General features: G+C 42.9%; 1 long non-coding RNA gene across 1 annotated transcript; it reads right to left on the bottom strand.

Annotated features, from left to right (window-relative positions):
• Positions 1 to 8,351: 8,351 nt before the first annotated feature.
• On the bottom strand, positions 8,352 to 9,543 carry LOC147250445 (uncharacterized). Its single transcript, XR_015119012.1, has 3 exons — positions 9,470 to 9,543; positions 9,309 to 9,396; positions 8,352 to 9,238 (listed from the first exon to the last, which is right to left on the bottom strand). It is a non-coding gene; the product is annotated as an uncharacterized LOC147250445 (long non-coding RNA).
• Between the last annotated feature and the right edge of the window lie 6,089 nt (positions 9,544 to 15,632).

Here is a 15,632-nt window from a genome sequence, read left to right as displayed (position 1 = left end):
ACTTTGCATAAGAGGCGCCTATTGCAGTCTTTGCTCATGTGCCCAGGTTTTAGACATCCAAAACAGATTCCCTTTTCCTTTAACCAATTTTGTTTTTGGGCATTTTCCTTCTCAGTTGTGGACATGTCTCTATCATGTGTTCACTTGAACAGAATAAACAGACTTTCTCCTTTGATGGAGATAATATGGCTTGTGGGGTGCCATCTTGGGACTGGGGTACACCCACCATGCTGGTGGCGAAGTTGCTGCCAGTGACCTTTGGCCTTTGTGATTTGAATGCTGTGGGCCTCTTTGCTGTAGTGCTGCGTGGATTGAGTGTTGCATCCTGAATGTTGCCGAACACAGGGTCTGTGAGAATCTTTACTTTGATTTCGATGAACTTGACCAAGTCACTAAACTTTGCCTTACTGTGCTGCCTTTCCTGTAGCTTGTAGGCTTCAGTTCTCCATCTTTCCCTGAGTTTAAAGGGCAACTTTGCAACAAGTGAAGCAATTCCCGCCATTGCATTACAGCAGCCTCTGAGATACAAAGCAAATGCCTCTAATGCTTTGGAATCTTCGGGCTTGATGGGGGACCAGGATAGGGCTTTTTCCATATAGGCATTAGCTATTTTAAATTCATTGCCATAGTGCTCTTGAAGCAGCTCTTTAGCTTTTGCATAGCCATTGCTTGATCCATGCAGGTCCTGACTAGTTCTCTATCCTGCCCCCTGGTATACTGTTTAAGATAGCACAACCTGTCTGTTGCACTGTCAGTCTTTGTCTCTATGATGTGCTCAAATGATCTGACAAATGATCTGTATTTGACCAGATTACCTTCAAAGACCTTAATGTCCTTTGGTGGCAAAGATGACAGTTGCTGTTGTTTGATGAGAGCGGCAGTGATGTCATTCTTGCTCTGTAACCTGCATCTCTTGGGTTTGGTTGTGATGCATGGTGTGCTGCGGCTGCAGGTTGTGTGCCCTTCTGTGCACCTTGTTGTCCATAGGATAAATGTCCATGAGGGGGGCACTCTAGGTGTAGGATACAAGAAAGTTGGTGAGGCATGTTGGATGGCTATGATGACTGGATTGAGGTCCTTTTGGGGTCATAACTGATGTAGCTGAAGACAGAGATTTTAGCTGTAGTAGCTTCCCACTGAGATCTCAGTTCTAATGCTTCCTTCCTTTTCCTGATTTGCTCCTTTTGCCTATGGAGCATTTCCTCCTCATCCTCCAAAGCATGCTTTTCCGCTTCAGCCTGGGTGCGTGAAGAGGCAGTAGAAGAGACTTTGGATGTGACCTGAGATGCACTGTCATGGGAGCAATATCAACAACTTCAGCATCCTTATCATTTGTGACATCTTTATCCTCCTCTTCTTCATCATCATCATCATCATCATCATCATCATCATCATCATCATCATCATCTTCTGGTGGATGTGACAGCCAATTAGTCACATGAGCATTGAATTCATCAATAGAGGCTACTTTGGGTGTATACCAATTGTCAGTGTCATTACCTTTGTCATCACCACTCAATATCTTTTGATAGGCAGAATGCACATCTTGAAATTCTCTGACCAAGGCATAGTGTTTGAACATGCTCTCCTTCACTTCATCAATATTTGCCACATCTTTCATCAGTTCAAGGACTATGTTTTGTCTGCGTGTTAATTGCCCAAGCTTTACTTTTTTTGATGCCCGCAGTTTCTTTTCCTCCAAAATAGCAGCAGCTTCCTTTTTCTTCTTATCCTGATCATCCTTCCAGAGGACCTTTTCCTCATCACTGGGTATGTTGACACTTCACTTTACTTTTACAGGTAATCAAAACAATATCCTTAGATCATGCCAAGGTTGGGGAATTAATTTTCATTTAGTGTTCCTAAAGTCCAAGTCACATCCAACTTCAACAAAATATCATTCAATCTTGCTGTTCCAGTGCATACTTTTTCATTTGGAGAACTTGAAACTTGCACCTTTACATTATCACTCCAGTGCTCTGCATAGGTGGGCCTTCCAGTTCAATCCTCCATTGTCCTTTGTTTGGTGCCATGCTGTTTGTCCAAAATCCAGATCCTTGGAAAACCCAGTCTTCCACAGATCCATAAAGCAAGTCTTTAGACTAATGTAGTGACTACAACATTTTGTACTTATGGCGTGTAGCACTCTGGGTCTGGCTGGTAGGCTGTAGTAGATGCTTGAATGAAGGAGATGAGAGTTGATTTGAAATAAAAATAATCTGTAATAAGCCCTGTGCCCCTGGGCTCTGCTCATGCTGTGGGGGGGGAGTGCCCGGCGGGACCGGGGTCATCTCTGCCCCGTCTCTCTGTGGGTTGCTTCCGGGTGGGGGTTGCTGCTCCTATGCTTTCCTATGGGTCCTGGCATGGGTTGGGCCTGTGGCTGTTTCCTGGGGGAGGGGTGGCCTGGGGCTCCCCGTGTCCTGGGGATTTCGGGGTGCTCTGGTGACCTGGTCCTGACCTACCTGCCATCCTGGACTGGGGGTGCGATGTCCTGGCCCCCCACATCAGCTACAGCCAGCTACGCACAGCATCCAAGATAAACCGTAGCACATACACGTACACACGCGTATACACACATACACGCATGGAGCGCACAGCTGACCCATAAACACACACTCAGACATTTATCTTAAAATTATATTAAACCAAATGGTAAGCCTGCACTGGAAATTCTGCAACCATTGTTTTTTGTTTTTGTTTTTTTTCTTTCTTTTTCTTTTGTTGTTGTTACTTTTTCTTTGTTTGTTTATTTGTTTTTTGTTTGTTTTTGTCTTTGTTTGTTTTAGTGTTTTTGTTGTTGTTGTTGTTGTTTTCTGCTATTGCTGTTGTTGTTTATTTTGTCTCCCCACTCCCCCTTGTCTTCCCTATCCTATCCCTGTTCTCTCTTCCTGTCCACTCCTGATCCTCAGTCTGGTAACTTCATCAATGAACCAACACCATTCCTAATAAAGTTAAACATAAATGGCAATAGGAGGAGTTTATCAGACTCCTCCTATGCAGAATAAAACTGCTTCAGTACAAGGCACCAGGAACACTGATGCTGCTTGCCTCAGCTACTGAACAGGACAAGTAAAAAAATAAATAAATAAAAATAAAAAATAAAAATAATCTTCAGTTTATTGTCCATACAAAAAGATGTTGATGTTCAAAAGATGATTCCAAAAGATGAAAAATGATATCAAATAATAAAGCAAACTGGAAAGCAAATATGGGAAATAAGTTCCAGTTGCCAACAAAAAAAAAGGCCTGCAATCAAGGTCTAAAGACCGTGTGCTTTCTAGTCATACCCCCCCCCCCCCCCCCCCGGTAGGCCTCAGCACTTCCTTTTATGAGCCCCCTTCACCTGCAGCGGGAGCACACTAAGAACAAAAATTAACATCACACATATCACACAAAAAGTATAACATAGAAATTGGCTCCTACGCTGTCTCAAAATACAGGTGTGTAAACACATTACAAAAAACAAAATAAAAACCCACACATAGACACACAGACAGGATGTATTTGCTAGTGAAAGACGGTGGGCACGGGCTACACAGCAAATTGGCTGGTGTTAATTTAACTCCCAGAGTGTTAAATTTAACACTGAGCCTTAGTTTATATAATTGACACGGATTCAGAGTTAAAGTTACACTTCAGATAGTGTTAAATTGTGGGTGTTGAATGTTAAAAATTGAATACCATTCACAGTGTTGACTTTAACACTAAATTGTGTTATTTATCTAAAACTCAAGAGTTAAAATCAAACTATGGACAGTTTTTTTTTACTCACTAAAACTGAATGTTGTTTCTCTTTCAATATATTTCTCATCATCCTCCACTTCAATCCTTTGCATCAATGTATAAACCACTTAAACACCAAAGAAAAATATTCAACTCACTTTTTAATATATTCCAAGCACCATTCACAAAATTTTTTAGTGGCATTCACAAAGTAAATAATGGTATAAGTTCAAGTTCAAGTTACCTTTATTGTCACCATGGGATCAAGCCCAAGGCGAAATGCTATTACACAACACAAACCCTGATACAACTATCACAAGCGGTCACAATTATTACAGATTGAAGTAATAATGGTACACTTCAGAATTTAACAACAGCACATATACATTTGTTTTGTATGTACACTAAACTTGAGCAGTCCGTTGACCCAATGACGGCGGTGAGAGTGAGGTGTTGCAGCAGGGGCCGCGCAACCAAGCCCGGGCGGGGCAGGCTGCAGCCAAGGTCAGGCGCTGCCACCCCAAGGGAGGTGGATAGAGCAGAGGCGGGGGTCAGGACCACACGGGGAGGGGGGAGATGGTACCTGCCATTTGCGTCACCAAGGCAGAAGGAGTTCTCCTGGAGGATAAACAATGGGGCAGATGTCCTTCAGTAGCCGATAAGGAAGCTGTGTTTGGGTTAAGGCAGAGGAGCACACATTCTAATCCGTCTTCTCTTTCAGTCCAATCCAAATTGTAAAGTTAATTGAACAATATAAAGATTCTCATCTCTTCCGTATGCTGTTTGCAAATCATACAGGTTGTAAAACATTTCAAGAAATTCTGCTTAGATGAGATCTATCTCAGTACATTCAAACACTTGGAAAGCATGTAAGTGGTCACTGAAATGGTCAACCACACAATTGGTAACAACAAAGTAAACAACATTGTCAACTAAGTGTATCCTTTTAATCCTGCTAAAGACAGGCAGTTCATTCTCAGTGCCACGATAAATTGCAAGTCCTTTTTTGTACTCTACCCCACTGATTTTCACCCAGTTAGAGTAGAAGATACATTTCCTTGACTCAGGCAAAACAGGGGCAATCTCCCTATAATCCACATAGCCAGCATTAAAAGAGTGCAAGGGCCCACACTCAACATTGTTTAAGGGACTAGTCTCTCAGTGATATGCAATGGACATTTGGTGTTTTTTTGCGAGTGATTTTGTTATGCTCTTGAAGTTCTTGCTTGTGTTTTTGAAAAGCCTGTGTTTTGCTTCACAGTGCATACTCCACAGGTGTATCAGAGGTCCAATTTTTCTTATACAGCTCGGATAATGTACCATAAAATGGTGTTTAGGTAGCAGGTTTCTACCTGGATACAACTGTTTGAACAAGGTATGATGTTCTATTAAATACTTAAAATGAAAAGTCATACCAAGCGTGACAGAGGGAGAAAAAACAATATTGATAATCTACAATCGAAGCAAAAGCGAATTCCAGTTCTGGTTTCCTTCTGGCACAATGTCACCAAGAATCAAAGGAATATTCCTTATCAGACAAAGTCTATATAGAGTTGAGTCCAAGGCTATTCCCAGGGCTGTCCAAATTCACTCTTGTGGGTCGGTTTTTCCGTTCAAGTTGGCCATAATCAAATGCATAGGTCCTTGACAAAAGACGACTTTGATTCAAAATTTTCAGAGAGATAGTCCAGTAGCAACTTCACCTCATACTGACCCACCCCCTCAAGAATATCATGCATTATCTCAAAGGAAAAATTGTGGGACACATGGAAAAACTGCAGTCTGTTTAGAGCTGAATCCCTTTTTAAACCACAAACAGATTATTTTTGTGGGTCTGTTGCCAACTCAAGGCAATGTCTCTCGTAAAGTTCTTTACCATGCAAAATTATCTTAGGGTCATCTTCACTGTGAACATTTTGAACATCATCTTTTTGAATTAAACATAACCGACAGAAATGTTGTCCAGTGAAAGACTCAGAAAACCCCATAATTCCATGCATTCCCAAATTGTCTCCGGTGATCTGACTTATTGTGCCATAAACTTTCTGTGAAGAAAAAGGTAAATCAATGCCTTGAGATTCCAGAGTTCTGGTGTCTTCAATTAAAGGCTGCAGTATACGATCAAATCCATACTTTTTTACAACATCAGAATGGAACAGTGAAACTAAATGAATGTTCCTCAGGGAAGAATTGAACTTTAGGGGAAGATTTCGAAGGAGAAAACAAAGGGCACCAATTTTATAGACACCAAGTTTCGAACCAAGGGGGTTTGCTGTCTCAAAATCGTCAAAATACAGCTGTATTTGTAGACAGGTGGGATTGTAGAGAACAGTGGATGAGACTTTACGTAACTTCCATCACTGAAGTCTTCATACAGCTCTGGTTTTGACACGTGGTTTGGCAAGCAAATTATTGACTTCTGAATTACGAAAGATAAATTTTAATGTTTCTAAAGTTGGAATGTAAATAAAAGTGTCCTTAACTGGGACTTGATCATAAGTGCCTGTGCTTTTACTCCTCGTGTCAAAGCGAATTCCTAATTTCTTTTAACGGGCTCCACAATTCCCCATCTGTTGCTGAGATATCTCATTCTTTTTGTTTCTGTGTTAAAGTTAGCTAATGGCTTTTCAAATTTCTCAAGGCTCTTTTCTAATACATTTTTTTTTTAGAAGATTTTCTGCTGGCACTACAGACAACACTTCAGTCTTAATTTGGGAATGTATTCCATGCGCCAATTCCTCCAAATCACTCACAGCTGCAGAAACAACACTATTTGCCACCCCACTGTTTTGAAGCTTTGCTATTATTGAAGCACAAACAGTCTGTTTTCTTTGAGCTCTTTGTCTGACCACTGTTTTCAAACTCCACGGTCTCAAAGCTTGAGATGTTTCTTGTCCTATCAACTTCAAACACTTCTTCGACAGTTTGAAGAGAAACTCCATGTGACTCTGAGGTAGCAGCATCAACACTGCTATGGAAATCCCTACATGAACAGTTCTTAAATGGTTTTTCAAACCTGAAAACGTTGAGAACTGACACCTGCAATCACCTTGGGCACAGGCCAAGTTAAACTTGGTGCTTGGATAAAAACTGTGGCCAATTCACAAATGAGTAATGAGAGATTGGCAATGAACATACAAGTTCTCACAAATAAAGCACTTCAGCATGTCTCCTTCACAATCAGTCATTCAAGAATTTTGCACGCAATTCACGGACCCTGGGTGACTCAGTAGTTGTGGCAACATCAATGTTGTAGATTGTCTGAATGAAGCTGAAGAGATGGACAAGAGATTCTTCATAAGCCAAGTTGAACACGTGATTTAAATAGCTCATCAAAAGCGTCCAATGAGCTGGTGGATTGACAGGGGATGAGTTGTTTTTTTTGAAGGCAATGTAGAAGGTGTCAACTGCTCTTTGAGTGTGCCCAACAGCCAGTATGAATGGCTGATTTCCACGTGTCTCCTGGAGGTGCTCGGTGATGTTGCAGCATGACTGGAGTGGGACAGAAGAGAAGAAAAACATCTCAATATTTCAAAATTAGCCTTTTGAGCGAAATGAGATGCTTTGTCATCTGCTCATGTGCTTTTAAAGCATGTGCAGCACAAGTATTAGAATAAAAATGTTTTATTGTAAATATTTACTAAAATGAAATACTTTGAGTTTGGTGGGAAGGTGTCTCAGATGGTAGTGTTAACCCAAGAACCTATTAGTTCGAACCATGGTTACATCTATGCTTATCCAAGTATCCTAGGGCAAGACACTGAACTCTCTGATCCGAACAATCTGAATGCTTCGTTGAATAAGAGTGCAAACCTCTGAAAAGTTGTAAAAGTACAACTAAAATCTATTATTACTACAATGTTTTAAGAGCACATACCTTGTGAAAAATAATATATTTGCCCTCTGCATCAGAAGGACTTATTTTCGTCCTTTTGTGTCCAGCTGAGGGTGGCAGAAGATGAAGCAGCAGCAGCGCGTTTTACCATGATATAAATAGCCTGCTCTTGAAACTTGAAAACCTGTTCTTGCTTGTGAAAATTCTCCATTTTCTGCACGTTTCTCAGCAGCCCTTCATCAGTTGACAAACCTCGGTTATCTGTGTTAACTGTTTGGCTTCTTTGATGACCTTTGGCTTAAATGACGTATCCCACCTCTCAAGCATCTTGGCAGCAGTTCAATACCAAACGATAGCAGGAAATCTTGGTTCAGCTGTTGATCCAAAAAGGCAGGTGCATTTAAAAAGTTTCTCTTCCCATTTCTAAGTTCTAGTTCAACACTTTAGGAAACTTAATTATTTCTGTAAACCCTATACTTTCTCTAGTTGAAACATCCAATATTTTTTTGAGTTAGAAGTACCAGGAGCCTGACACACTTGCAAACTTGCTGCCAGCTGCAAAACATAGAGGTTAAAAGCATATGACTTCTCTTGGTTCAATACTATGTGGCGAGGGAAAGGGATGCTAATTCCACTAATACTGCGCAATAATTTTGAGAGGATTCTTCACTGTTGCCCAACAATGCCACCCTGGGAATTTCACCCAGAGAGTTTTATTTTTCTTACTAGGGGGACAAGACACACAGGTAAGTTCCATTCATCGGCTGGAGACGTGGTTTGTGGTGTAAAAATATATATATATTTTATTTAGATATCAAGTTAAAATCAATCTGCAATCAGACATTCACATACACACCTAACAAAGGAAAAAAAGGAAAATTGATCAGGGCAGAGACTTCGAGGAGGGGTGAGCGATTGTATCGGGGGGGGGGGGTTCACCCAAATTAAGGAAATCAAAAATAAGTCACCCACACACGCACGCACACCAGGAAGTGACCATCACCTAGGAAACACAGCACACAAAGAGGGGACACCACCACCAGTCACCGTCACCACCACCACCACCACCACCGGCCTCTGACACTGAACAAGAAAAACAACACAATTTAAGAGTTACACTCAAACCAAATGCAAAGATAATTCAATTGGTGGGAGAAGTTAAATCAAAATAACCTATAGAAAGAAGAAAATTTTAATCATTCAAATACAGCCCAAAATAAATCAAAGCAAAATACCAAATTCAAAGAAAACTAATAATTCAAAACACGATTTAGCCAAAAAGGCGAACACAAATGAAAGAAAGTTAACCCTGATCAAAAGAAACAAAAAGCAAATATCAATTAATCCTATAAATCCAACTGAAACAAACTCACTCAAGAAACCCAAAGAAATAAAAATGAATAAGAAAACTAAATAATTAAACCAAAATTAATTCCACACCCAAACATCACTCATACAATAAAAAAAAAATCCATCGGATTCAGCTCCGTTCAGGTGTGTGTCACCTCGTGGATGCGCAAAGCGGGCAACTGCAGGAAATAGCCTAAAAGGGCCACCCGAAGCACCGAGCAGCCAAAGCAGCAAGGCTGCGTTTGAACAACCCACGGCCACGCAGATTACCCTGATGAACAAGCTGGGCCAGCATAGACAAAGCAGCAGCATCCGGTTGGTTGATTGTCCCTGATAAATTAGATCATTAGCACAGTTTTGGGCTGAAAATGACAGCTGCGGGCCGACAACAGGCACCTACCTTAGCTGAAGTGTATCAGCACACACGCACACACACACGCTCATCCCAGAGGGAAGGCAAGAGGGAGGGAGCCAGATGTCAGCATTTCCTAAGACCACACTAGCATTAGCCACTCGAATGTTACCATCATCATATGCAGAGAGAGGGAGAAGGAAACCTACCACTCACAAACAGAGTGCAGAGAGCAGCACAGAGCAGCATGCGCACCCACAGCCACTTCCACATGAAGTGCTACGACGCAGGAAGGGCAAGGGAGGGGCCGTCTTAAATATGGGCACCTGTTCTCTGATAGGCCGACAGGCCATCAAGGTGTGTTCAAAGAACCTTGGGTGCTATGCCTGCTGCCACAACTACATATTAGTGTAGATCAGCTGTGTCCAACATAAACACTATGTGAAACAACCAAAATAAAATATGAAATGAGTATGGTTCAGTCTGGAAAGTACATCCAGTCATATTTTACTGGACAACTGTGTTTAAGAACTTCAGTCATGAGATTGTCATAGCGTAGTGGATGCTAAGGTGTAAAGTAATTCATAAAGGTGTTCAGATGTTGCAGTTCAACATGTTATTGGATTCACTAGGCAAGAAGCCAGGTGCTTTTTATTGTACTACCCCAAGAGCAAGTATCTCTGATCCCCTCACTGAAGAGCTCAAAAAATGTCAGATATGTTCAGATGACTAACCAAGCCACATTTGGATAATTAAAATCAAAGCCTGGTGGTGGAGGGGGTCGAGTTCGGTGGCAGGAGGGTGTCGTCTCTGCTGTTTGCGGATGACGTAGTCCTCTTAGCGCCATCAGGCCACAACCTCCAGCTCTTGCTGGGACAGTTTGCAGCCGAATGTGAAGCGGCTGGGATGAGAATCAGCACCTCCAAGTCTGAGGCCATGGTCCTCAGCCGGAAAAGGGTGGTTTGCTCACTCCAGGTTGGGGGGGAGGTCTTACCTCAGGTGGAGGAGTTTAAGTATCTTGGGGTCTTGTTCACGAGTGAGGGTAAGATGGAGCGGGAGATTGACAGGCTGATTGGGGCGGCATTCGCAGTGATGCAGGTGCTAAACCAGTTTGTTGTGGTGAAGAGGGACCTTAGCCAAAAGGCGAAGCTCTCGATTTACCGGTCAATCTACGTTCCAACCCTCACCTGTGGTCATGAGCTTTGGCTATGACCAACAGAACAAGATCGCGAATACAAAATCGCGAAATGAGTTTCCTCCACAGGGAGGCTGGGCTCTCCCTTAGAGACAGGGTGAGAAGCTCAGTCATTCAGGAGGGGCTCAGAGTAGAGCTGCTGCTACTCCATGTCGAGAGGAGTCAGTTGAGGTGGTTCGGGTATCTGGTGAGGATGCCTCCTGGACACCTCCCTCCGCAGGTTTTCCAGGCATGCCCAACCGGGAGGAGGCCCCGAGGCCAACCCAGGACATGCTGAAGGGATTATATATCTCAACTGGCCTGGGAACGCCTCAGGATTCCCCCAGACGAGCTGGTGGAAGTGGCTGGGGAAAGGAAAGTCCGGGCTTCCTTGCTGAGGCTGCTGCCCCCGCAACCCGGACCCACCGGATAAAGCGGAGGACGACGACGACGACGACAAAGACAACAAAATAAAGCCATCATCAATTCTATTTATGTGATATGTGATATTACCTTATGAGCAGAGCACTTTCGCAGAGCTTGCGAATCTTTCCACCTTAGCGAAGTGGGCTACCCACGCTACGATTAACATGAACCCCGTCCCCCTCCGTTAGTTCATGGTTATCTAACTAAGGCTTGATTTAAGGCTTGTTGGTAAGTGCCTAAATGGATATCTGACTGACATCTGTTGATTAATCAAGATTTTAAAATTTCAAAAGCATTCATGTTTGGTCTAGAACAAAAGGAGCACTGTTTAGAAATTCAGTTCATTTAGTTTAATCCTTACCTTGAGGGAAGACCATTGCGGTGAAGTGAGCTATGGCCGAACGAGGAAAAGGCAACCGTTAAAAGAAAGTCTTCAACTCCTGAAATCCAACTAACAGAATCAGCTCCACCCCTTTACTTAGATTCACACTGACAGTGTTAGAATAACACCAACTAACAACACCGATCAACTCAAATAATCGGACACTGAGAAATCAACACTAATTTACACCAAAGATTTTGCTGTGTATGAAAACAACGACTGTCGTCAGAAATGACATGGTTTCTTTGTGCATTGTGCTTGTCACAACATTGAGGCTGAAGTGCTTCTCAGAAGAGCACTTTGCTCCAAAGCAGGCCAACAATTGAAAAATGAAACACAATATTTTGATCTGGAGGCAGACGAGAAGAGGGAGTGATCACAGTAAAACTCCTGACACACTGCTTGGGCCATAGTTCATTCTCCAATATCCAGTAAATGGACCTTGCTCCATTTCCACTGACCTAACCATGACAGGACCGAAAAGATGTACAGTATATGAGTTACATTCAGCCATTGCCTTCATGGGTCTTCATTCACACGGAATATTGACAAACATACATTGACGCTGTGTGTCACAAGACAGTGCAACTCTCCAACATCTCCAGGTTTTCATATAAGCATCTGTCTGTCCATATTTTCCTTCTTACTTACTGTCACATCTTCTTATTTGTATGTTCCTTTGCTGCACAGAGCAGCTTGTCTGATTTATATCCACCTACTCCACCATCCTGCCTTTCTTCTCTCCCTCCCACTCTTTCTTTACAGCAGTCCCTCTTCCTCTCTACCAGTATCCTGTCTTCATTTGTTAGCCTTTATTCTTCCCATCATCCAATCAGGTGATCTATTAAATCTTTAAAATCATATGTTTGTGGATCATGTAATATTACGTCTTTCCTTGTCTCTCTACTGTATCTCTCTCTTTCTGTATGTGTGTGTGTGTGTGTGTGTGTGTGTGTGTGCACGCACATATCCTGCTCTGGATTCTTTTCCTAGGTATTAAAGAGTTTTCTTTAAGTGGCATTAAGAGCAAAGTCTCTCTCTCTCTCTCTCTCTCTCTCTCTCTATATATATATATATATATATATATATATATATATATTTTTTTTTTTTTAACTTTCAGATCTTATGTTAATTAGAGCAATCTATGCATGTGTATGCACATGTGTGCCTGTGTGTGCGCTATGGCACTGGCTGGTTGAGGAAAAAAAAAGCCTCTGATGGCTCCTATCACACTCCCCTGAGCCTGGTAGATTAACTGGGACACATACAGGCATCATAAATACACAAAGAGACAACCACACACAATACATTTACATTACACATACAGAAAAAAATAAAACTGTTATTGCATAAATTCACCATACAAAATTCCCCATACAGAATACACCCCTTAAAGACATAATACTGACAGAACAATTTACATATTATATTATATATATATATATATATATATATATATATATATATATATATATATATACATAATATGTAAATTGTATGTATGTATATATGTATATATATATAATGTAGATGCACTGGTCAAAGTTAGGTTGATTCCAGAAAGTGTTGCGCTAGCTGTTTTTAGTCCTGGACATGAAATATTTAAAGGGACCTATCAAATGGTTTAATTGAATCTGAGGCTCCTCCCTTTGTGGGAAACGGGCTCCGATCACAGCAAATTAGAGGAAGATGAGCTTGACAGTAATGGGAGCTATCGGCTAGTCCCTGGAAAGGGAGAGAGTGTGCAAGAGTGTGTCCGTGTGTGAGATAAGGTGCAGTGTTCACCTACACACTGATTACACACATACAGTATGTATATTGTAAGCATATACACAAACATACTCCAACAGTCTCTTCTTTAGCAGTAATCATGTTTAGACAGTGTGTATGTGTTTGTACATTTGTGTATTTGAGTGTGTGTTCACATGTGCACAAGGAGAAAGAGAGCGGGACATGCAAATCCACGTTAACCTAATTATTCTGTTGGTCCCCAGTGTTTTCTCATTAGATCTCACTGCCAGCAGGGACCAAAGACAGAGAGACGCAGAGAGTGACTTAGTGAGAGAGAGGAATTTAATAAGGCAGAATGAGCTACAAATGAATAGAAAGCAGAGAGAGAGAGGGGGTAATGCAGGGAGATGAGTGTTACAGAGACAGAAAACAGCTTATGTGTATGAGCCATAAACTCCTGGAGAGACTCAGAACTTGTGTTCGTCACCATCTTAGTGCACACATACATTTCATTCTCATATCCAAACTGAACATTGTCAGTGTCATGACTGAAGTTTATCGTGGGATAATTTTATAATTTACATAAACCTTCATGAGTCACTGCTGACTGGACACTGACTAATTTGATGCTTTGATTTTTGTAGCAGACTCATGGAAGCAATCATTTTTGTGCTTATGTGACCTACATGCAGTCAAGCTGTCGTCATTGTCATCTACCACTTTATCCAGTGGGTCCGGGTCACGGGGGCAGAAGCCTCAGCAAGGAAGCCCGAACTTTCCTCTCCCCAGCCACTTCCACCAGCTCGTCTGGGGGAATCCTGAGGCGATCCCATGCAGGCCAGCCAAGAGATATAATCCCTCCAGTGTGTCCTGGGTTGGCCCCGAGGTCTCCTCCTGATCGGACATGCCTGGAAAACCTCCCGAGGGAGGCATCCAGGAGGCAACCTCAACTGACTCCTCTCGACATGGAGGAGCAGCGGCTCTAATCTTGAGTCCCTCCCGAATGACCGAGCTTCTCACCCATCTCTAAGGGAGAGCCCAGCCACTCTGCGGAGGAAACTCATTTTGGCCACTTGTATTCACAATCTTGTTCTTTTGGTCATTACCCAAAGCTCATGACAATAGGTGAGGGTTAGAACGTAGATATACCAGTAAACTGAGAGCTTTGACTTTTGGCTTAGCTCCCTCTTAACCATAATGGACTGGTTTAGCACCCGCATCACTGCGAATGCCGCCCCAATCCACCTGTCAATCTCCCACTCCACCCTACCCTCACTTGTGAACAAGATCCAGAGATACTTAAACTCCTCCACCTGAGGTAGGACCTCCCCCCCGACCCAGAGTGAGCAGGCCACCATTTTCCGGCTGAGGACCATGGCCTCAGACTTGGAGGTGCTGATTCTCACCCCTGCCGCTTCACTTTTAGCTGCGAACTGCCCCAGCAAGTGCATGAGTTTGTGGCCTGATGGAGTGAGGAGGACCACATCAGGAGAGTCAGACACCCAGGTCTGCCACTCCAAAGGCACTGCCCCCAATTTCAACAACATCCAGAGCCTTTAGATACACAGGGTGGGATTTCATCCACTCCCAGAGCTCTGCCACCAAGGAGTTGTTTCACTGCCCCGCCCCCAGCACTCCCCCAACTCTGTTTCTTCCATGGAATATGTGTTGGTGGGATTGAAGAGTTCCTCAAAGTATTCCTTCCACTGTCCAATTATCTCCCCAGTTGACATCAGCAACCTCCTGTCCCCACTGTAAACGGTGTGGCCTTCTCCCCGAGGCCACTGACAGTTTGCCAGAGCCTTTTCAGAGCCGACTGATAGTCATTCTCCATGGCTTAACTGAACTCCTCCCATGCCCAAGTTTTTGCCTTGTGATTGCCATGGCTGCACACCGCTTGGCCTGCCGATACTGATCGGCTGCTTCTGAAGACCCACAGACCGCAAGCGCCTGGTGGTCAGGCCTTAGCCCACGGGTCCGGGCAGGCCCAGTCCGGAAAGGTTAAATGGACTCGTCTCCCCGTGGACCCACCACCTGCAGGAGGAACCGGGAGGGTCCTGTGAAGTGTGGTTTGGGCAACAGACCAAGGCGGGGGACTTGGCTGTCTGATCCCAAGACATGGAAGCTGGTTTTTGGGACAATGTCATCTCTCTGGTGGGGTAGGAATCAGAGCTGGTGGAAGAGGTTGAGCATTACCGGCAAGATATAGATCTTTCTTGGGATGTACGGGTGCTTAAACATTCCAGCATCCAATTGCTTACATCAGTTAGAATGTTCATGTGATTGAAAGGTTCTGTGTCACTGTTAAATGAAGTACAAAAGTAGTAGTCTATCAACATCCATAGATGAAACCTGGACTCTGTGTATTAAGTGATTCTACCTTGTAACTTAAGTCTCTGTCACAGAATTCCTCACTTAACTTCAATCACACACACATACTGTATACACACACACACACACACACGCACCCAAATACACACACCTATGTCTATGGACATGACATCAAGAATATTTCACTATCTGTAGATAAGTTCCTTGCTTTTCACTGTCATCATCATAACTGAGCAATCTTATTCTCGAGATGATCTATCTGTGTGATGCATGATTGCTCTCTGTTTAACCAGTTTAATACAGTAATATCTGAGAAGTATTGAGGATG

The sequence above is a fragment of the Aulostomus chinensis genome, chromosome 13, assembly GCF_037954235.1.
Source record: "Aulostomus chinensis isolate RoL2024-O1b breed Wild chromosome 13, RoL_Achi_v1.0, whole genome shotgun sequence".
Classification (NCBI taxonomy): Eukaryota; Metazoa; Chordata; class Actinopteri; order Syngnathiformes; family Aulostomidae; genus Aulostomus; species Aulostomus chinensis.
Note: the sequence above shows the minus strand (reverse complement) of the source record. Positions and strands in the feature narration are given on the sequence as shown.